Consider the following 7,555-nt stretch of genomic DNA (forward strand, 5'->3'; position numbering starts at 1 on the left):
TGATCTCCACAGGTATGAAGAAATATATTTTTCCATAAAATTGGATTAAATGTGTAACACATATTTCAGATAATATAAAACTGCTTATTAGAATTATTTCTCAGATAGAAAAATGATTATCCAGGGTTACTTCATAAACACTATTAAAAAGTGATTTTTTATCTGATCACTAAAAAATGCCCTTGCCACATTTAGTTTTAATAAATTAAACCCTCTCTGATCATTTTGATTGTCCTAAATTTTCTCGAGTTTAAGTTGCAGAGCCCATTCTATGTGGAAAAATAATAGCCATTCTTGACTCAAGTCCTACAAATAAAAGACCCTTCTTTCCTAGAAATCTTTAATAACAGGCCAAACAATTTTGAGCCAAGTTTGTGTGGAGGTAGGAGGATGGATTAAATGACCTCTTGTAGGATTCGTGCTCTCGTCCTAGGCCTGAATGAAAATTCCAGCTTAACCAGTTACTGCTTCGCTTAAAATGGAGGCTTGCCCGATTAGGGACAAAAATAACAGCACCCACCTCTGTAAAATAAATTTTTAAAAATTCAAAGCCTACAGTACCCTCATTTTTAAGAAAAATTAAAAATAAAAACCTCTGGAGTGGATTTGTTCCTGCTATGCGTTTGTCACTTCGGCGTCGAAGACTTGGCATCACTTTCCTTACGCTCGTCGGATTTTTTTTTTTTTTGGTTGGGGGAGGGTTGGGGGGAGTTTGACTTCTGACCCAGGTCCGGGGAGGATTTAAAAGCCCCTCCATAATCCCTAACGCAAGAGCTAAGGGGCGAAGAGAAAGGGGAGAGCCCGAGTTCCCACCCCTCCCCCCACCCTGGACCCCAGTCCCAAACCGACCCCCCTTCCCGCAGTGAGGCGACTCCTTCTGCCCCAAACCCATTGTTAGGGAGGGGGCGAAAGGGAGAGGGGGCTCAGGGCAGGGCGCCGGCGGCCGTTGCTCCGCTCGCTTCTGGAAGGGGGCGGCCCGCGGGATGCAGCTTCCCTTCCTCTCCGCGTCGGTCCGTCCCACCTCGGCTCGGCCTGGCGCCCCGGGCTGTGCTCGGCGCCCCCCGCCCCGGGCCCGGCCCAGCCCGCCCCCCGAGTACCAGGCCCCCGACCCCTCTGCCCGCAGCCTGAGGCCCAGGCCTGCGGGTGGGCGCGGGGAGGGGGTCCCTATGCCCCACACACGCGTCCCCGCTCCCCCAGCCCAGTCGCTTCCAGGGCCCTCGGCGGCGCCCGCTCCCCGGGCCCGTCGGCCCCCCGCCTCCCGGCCGGGCCGCCCCCTCGGGCTCCCGCCGTTGGGGCCGCCTCCCCTTCCCCACCATCACCCCTACCGACTCGTGCCCCCACCCCCCGGGGCACCAGTGCCAACGGCGGCTCCCCCGGCCCCCGGACCTACCTGCACAGCTCAACCAAGCCTAGAAGTGGGGGCGGGGAATCTTCCGCCCTCCTCTATCTCTCATTGGCCCTTCCGAGGGACATAGGGGTCTCTATTGGCTGGCGGCGAATGTCCGTCAGAGTGGTGGGGCGGGACAGAAGGGGAGAGGGATGCTGGTGCCTTGGCGTCTCTGTCTCTGTGTATCTCGCTGTCTCTGTCTCGGAGCTTGGAAATGAGAGACATTTGGATGAGAGGACTGGAAATGGGCCTCAGGTGGCAGGAATAGAAATAGGAATCCTGGCAGAGCTTCCCGCAAGTCTGTCACTCCGAACCCCCTACCTAAGTCCCCTTTAGATCCTCTTCCCCATCACCCCCAACCCCGGCCCCTCACCCTTGTAGGTTCTTCATCCAGGAAGCGATGTGAAGAAAACTCGAGGCCGGAAGGCCACAGAGGGAGATTTTATATATGTATATAAAATACACACATACAAATACTTATATAGAAAGTCAACCAGATATAAGGTCACAAGGGCCTGGAGAGGAAAGGACACACATCTCACAGACAAGGAAGGACTTGAGATATAGCCAAAATAAAGAATAAAAAATCACTCTAAGAGCTGGTAACGTGGTTTCCTTCTAGGAGGGGAGCTGAGGGGATCAGGTGTGAGGAAGATTTACATTTAACTATATATCCTTTTGTATCTTTTTATTTTAAAGATTTCGATTTTTTCCTTTTTTTTTTTTGAAATTACGTGGCTTAAATTTTAAAATAACTATAAGGTGGCAAAACCAGGGGGACAGTTAAAATGGTGGTCCGGACAAAGAGGGACAGCATGTACATTTGTTGAGGAATTTTAGTTTTTAGTATGTTCATTTCAGGATACCAGGGGTAAAACCAAGTAGAAGCGTTCGGGGACAACTGCAGTTATGGAATTCAGGAGGGGGTGGATAATCTGGGGAGATGATAGAGTTCTTCACATAAATATGGCAATCAGTGACATGCTAAAGGATGAACTCCCCATAGAAAAAGACATCCACAGTAAAGTAAGGAGTGTGAACAGAAAGACGGTTGGTGAGATAAAAACACACAGTGAAGAGGTATGAAAGTTAAGGGAGGAAGGGTCTCTGGAAAAATAAAACAGTAAAACTATGAGAACCTCACAGATGGTACGACTCATTTCAGGGACCCTCTTTAGCCTCATGCAGTAAGAATGAGAGCTTGCCATACACCTGAAACTAACAGCATTGTAAATCAACTATACTTCAATTAAAAAAAAATTTTTTTTAAATTAAAAACCAAGAGTGAAAGCCAAGAGAATACTCAAAAAGCAGAGTTCTTAACTTTTTCATACCATGTACCCTTCTCAGAATGTTTTTAAAAGTATAACAAATATACCCAGAAATTCAAAGGAACAAGTTACACTAAAATACAATTTTCAGAATATTTTTAAAGTATAACATAGTAGTAGTTGTGCTTTATATTAAATCCATTAAATACTAAGATCTAGTGGCGAGCCTAAAGACCACCATAATTCTGAGGTAGTAAATGAATAAAAATAATATTTCAAGATATCCACAAAAACCATCATAAGAAAATACCTGTAATTTCTACTGGTGACAACTTGGTTTGTTATCTCTATTTGTAGTTGAGGGAAATACTAATTTTCTGTTAGACTTTAGCAAAAATAAAGGTACATTACTTTTCCTTATCCAAGTTCATGGATTTCCTAATCTATGACTTCAGGTTAAGAAACCCAATTTGAAAGAAATCATCCCCTCCACACACCCACACAGGGATGTGACCCTGCTTCCCTCTTCTCCACCTATGTGTCTCTCTTACCCTTCCCCACTTGCTCCAAGCACCCTCTAGTTCCCAGTCCTGCCTGAAGATGTCTGACATCTAAGAATAGGGGTAGTGAACGAGGGTTGAGGAAAGATATACGTATACACTTTGCCTGTCTTCAAAAAAAAAAAAAAAAAGAGAGAAAAAGATCTGAAGTATATTGCGGGTCGAAAAAGATGGGGAAAACGGTATCATTCATTACCAAGAGGAAAAACAAATTATAAAAAGAAAACATCTTTTTATCAATTAAGAAAGAATCTTTGAATTTACTAATATTGTTCAAGTCAACTCTAGAAAACATGTGCAATTATCTATTCGATAATTCTATAAAATGAGGCAAAAAACAGTACCTACCTTCTAGGGGTTTCATGAGGATTAACTTAGTTAATACATATAATGAATTGAAAATAGTGCCTGACACAGGCTAAACACTCAGTTTTAAACTATCTTTATTATTATATTTGATGTCTTATTTTCAAGAACATTCCATGAAAATTTCTGGTAAGATTATTTGTATTAATGACTTAATAGCAAATTAAGAGTGATAAGGAGGTTAGCCCTGACTCTTGCTTTTCATTTAAATGCTGCAAAGTTAGAATACTCCACTTTTTCCAGTTACATTTTCATCCCTCTAGGGGGAAATAGCCTCAGTGCCTCTTTAAAGGGATTGTAAACTTGGGAAAAAAGGTCTGGCAACTCATATTACAAAGGGCTAATTTCCATAATGCTGTTTATAAACACTTCCTACAAATGAATAAATAAAGCCTAACAATCCTTATACACTTCTGGTGGGAGTATAAACTGGTACAGCAACTTTGGAAAAGACTTTGATATAATCTAATAAAAGTTAAGATATACATACTCTATGGGAACAGTTCGACTACTACATGCATATTTAGGAAATACAGAATTTTAAGGGTCAGGATGACTGTACAAGAATATTCATAGCAGCATTGTTCCTCAGTGACCGAGAGAAAGGAAACATCCCAAATGTCTACCAAGCATAAAATGACTAAATTGCAACATATTTGTACAAATGAAAACTAATGAATTATGGTTATATTCAACAACATGAGTAATTTTTTACAAAGGTAACATTGAACACACAAAAAAGCTAGATGCTACACATATTATATATATATATATATATATATAGTATTACTCCATTTATATAGAGTTTAAAAGCAGGCAAAACTAAACTATATTCTTTAGGGATACATAGATAGGAGGTAAAATAAAGAAAAAGAAGGAAATGAACACAAAAGTCAAGGGAGCAAGTAAGGGGCAGAAGGAATTTTGTTTGGGAGTAGGGAGTTGTTTTTCGGGGCTGGCAGTGTTCTTTTTGATCAGGTGATGGGTACACAAGTATTTGCTCTGCAACTATTTATTTAACTGTACTCCCAAACTTATATATTTTTTTGTTTTTTTTCTGACTGCATGTTATATTTCACAAAGGAAATGTCAAGAGGGAGGGGCCATATGTATACCTATGGCTGATTCATGTTGATGTTTGGCAGAAACCAACACAGTTCTGTAAAGCAATTATCCTTCAGTTAAAAAAAAATTTTTTTAATCTCTATAGAAAAAAAAATGGATAAAGAATATGACAGAAATTCCACAAAAAGGAAAATAAAAATGGCTCTTAAATAAATGAAAAGATGCTCAATTTTATGAAAAGACATAAAAATTCCACTGAGGTAATCCCTGGCAGTCCAATGGTTAGGACTCCAAGCTTTCACTGTAGGGGCCCAGGTTCAGTCGCTGGTTGGGGAACTAAGATCCCACAAGCCACAAGGCATGGCTGAAAAAACAAAACAAAAAAACTCCACTGAGATACAAACAGGTCATGATTATAACGCTAACACATTGTGTTAACAATGGAGAGGAGAAATACATTTTTTTGTATCACTGGAGAAAATATAAGTTGTTCCAATATATATGGAGGGCAATTAGGTAATAGCCATCAAAATTATAAATGCAAATAATCTTTAATTTAGCAATTCCATCCCTAGGAATTCATTCATTCCTCAAATATTTATTGAGCACCTACTATGTATGTGGTAGGCACTGTTTCATGCTCTAGAATTTATCTTCTCCATTCTCTGAAAAGTCTGGGAACATATGGCTGGTTATTATTTTTTAATATTTATTTACTTATTTATTTTTTGACCGCATTGGGATCTTTCATCGCCACGCACAGACTCTCTAACTGTGGGGCGCAGGCTCAGCAGCTGTGGCATGTGGGCTCTCTAGTTGCTCTGTGGCACATAGGATCTTAATTCCCTGGCCAGTGATCAAACCCACGTCCCCTGCCTTGCATGGAGGGTTCTTAACCACTAGACTACCAGGGAAGACCCAGGGGCTGTTTATTATTACTGTGGAATTACTCATGAGAAAGAAGGTTTGCATCTCAATGAGATAATTAAGATTATGTCAGAGCACATTAAACAAAATGAAAAAAGTATAACAAACATTTCCCTACTTATACATTTTTAGATAATCTGCATATACATGGTTATTGGTCTGTTTTTGAAACACTGTTTGTAATAAAACTTAATAAAAGTTTGGAATAAAACTTAAATGCACATCATTATAGCAGTGGTTGAATAAATTATGATTGGCATCTGCTTCACCACCAGGGCTATCTTCATGGGCATATGACCTGTGCAATCACACAGGGCCCCACACTCAAAAGGGCCCCATGCTTTGCTGTTGCCTCTTGAAATTCTGAACAATTTCACTTCTGAACTTGAGTTTTGTAGGTGAAGTCTGATGCGGCAATGAAGCCAATGCATAAGCAGAGGAGCTCAGAGCAGTTGGGTGTCACAATTCCTTGTCACCTCACTCACAAATAGCATCTGTGATGTCCCATGAGCATAGAATTCTGGAGAGCTCGCGATACGTGGGACATTCGGCCAATGCGTACAAGGTAGACAAGATAAGTGTGTTACAGGTATGACTGAATAAGCCTTGAGAGGCCATGCTTTCCATTTGACCTAGAACTTGCTCTGAAGCCAGAAAGCAGATAGTGGTTTTCTTTTATAAGCTTTTTTTTTGGCCACACATGTGGAATCTTAGTCCCCCAACTAGGGATCAAACCTGCACCCTCTGCAATGAAACCGGACCACCAGGGAAGCCCCAACAGTGGTTTTCTAAGAAACATGGAAGATCAAAGAACCACATCATATCATTTCTTACTTGTGTTACTTCTCCATATTAGCCAATCACTTAGGCTAAAAGTGATGACATAGGAGGAAGTGACAGACAGGGCAACCCCGAGTTCCTTTTCCTTTTGCTCCTTCCTTGCCTATCAGGAAGCTGAAAGTTAAGTGTTGGTAGAAGGTGCATGTATCAAGAAGTGAGATCAAAACATCTGAGTTCATTTATCCAGTTTCCCCATTGTTCTGATAAGAACAAAATGCAGTGTGCCGGTACAAGCTACAGAATACAAATTGTATCATTTTGGTGATTCAACATCCACCTTAAATGCTCTTTAAAGCTGGCATTGCACAATGTAAGATGGAAAATTTCATAATAACAATTTAAATGTTTAAGTTTTCTTTACTTAGATGACATTGAACAGCAAATAAAAAGCACCATGGCAAGTCAGGACAGAGACCATGAAAGGTCTACTTTATCTTTTAGTGACTTTAATGGTACTTTCTCCCCTGCTTTCTGAATAAGGGACTCACGTTTTCATTTTGCACCAGGCCTCTCAAATTAGATAGCTTGTCTCGGTCATCATTTATGAATTTTGTGACATTGGGCAAGTTATTTAAACACTTAATGTCTCAGTTTTTCATCTCTGCAAAGTGGGAAGAATAATCATACCTAGCTCATACTATTCTTGAGAGGATTAAATGTGCTAATATAAATAAAACTCTTAGAGTTTAGCTCCTTTATATTTTTGGACTTCCATGGTGGCTCAGATGGTAAAGAATTTGCCTGCAATACAGGAGGCCTGGGTTTGATCCCTAGGTCAGGAAGATCCCCTGGAGAAGGGAATGGCTACCTACTCTGGTATTCCTGCCTAGAGAATTCCATGGACAGAGGAGCCTAGCGGGCTACAGTCCATGGGGTCACAAAGAGTCAGACACGACTGAGCCACTAACACTATATATTTAATATTATCATTAGTGCTGTGTTGCTATTATCAAATAGACAATAGAAGAGTATCCAGCCATTAAAGAAGAAAGAGGAAGTCTTTCATATACTACTGCTGCTGCTGCTGCTAAGTCACTTCACTCGCGTCCAACTCTGTGTGACCCCATAGACGGCAGCCCACCAGGCTACCCCGTCCCTGGGATTCTCTAGGCAAGAATACTGAGTGGGTTGCCATTTCC

The 7,555-nt window shown here is 41.3% G+C and overlaps 1 protein-coding gene across 4 annotated transcripts in view; it reads right to left on the reverse strand.

Annotated features, from left to right (window-relative positions):
* The window catches only part of KANSL1 (KAT8 regulatory NSL complex subunit 1), a 171,184-nt gene extending 169,767 nt beyond the window's left edge, over positions 1–1,417 (reverse strand). For 3 of the 4 annotated variants that reach the window (XM_059878568.1, XM_010816429.4, XM_010816426.4), the window contains exon 1: positions 1,391–1,417. The gene's annotated coding sequence lies outside the window, so the exon portion shown is untranslated. Of the gene's footprint in view, positions 1–593 lie in introns of all 4 variants that reach the window. The other variant, XM_003587457.6, reaches the window with a different exon arrangement.
* Between the last annotated feature and the right edge of the window lie 6,138 nt (positions 1,418–7,555).

The sequence above is a fragment of the Bos taurus genome, chromosome 19, assembly GCF_002263795.3.
Source record: "Bos taurus isolate L1 Dominette 01449 registration number 42190680 breed Hereford chromosome 19, ARS-UCD2.0, whole genome shotgun sequence".
In the NCBI taxonomy this organism is placed as follows: Eukaryota; Metazoa; Chordata; class Mammalia; order Artiodactyla; family Bovidae; genus Bos; species Bos taurus.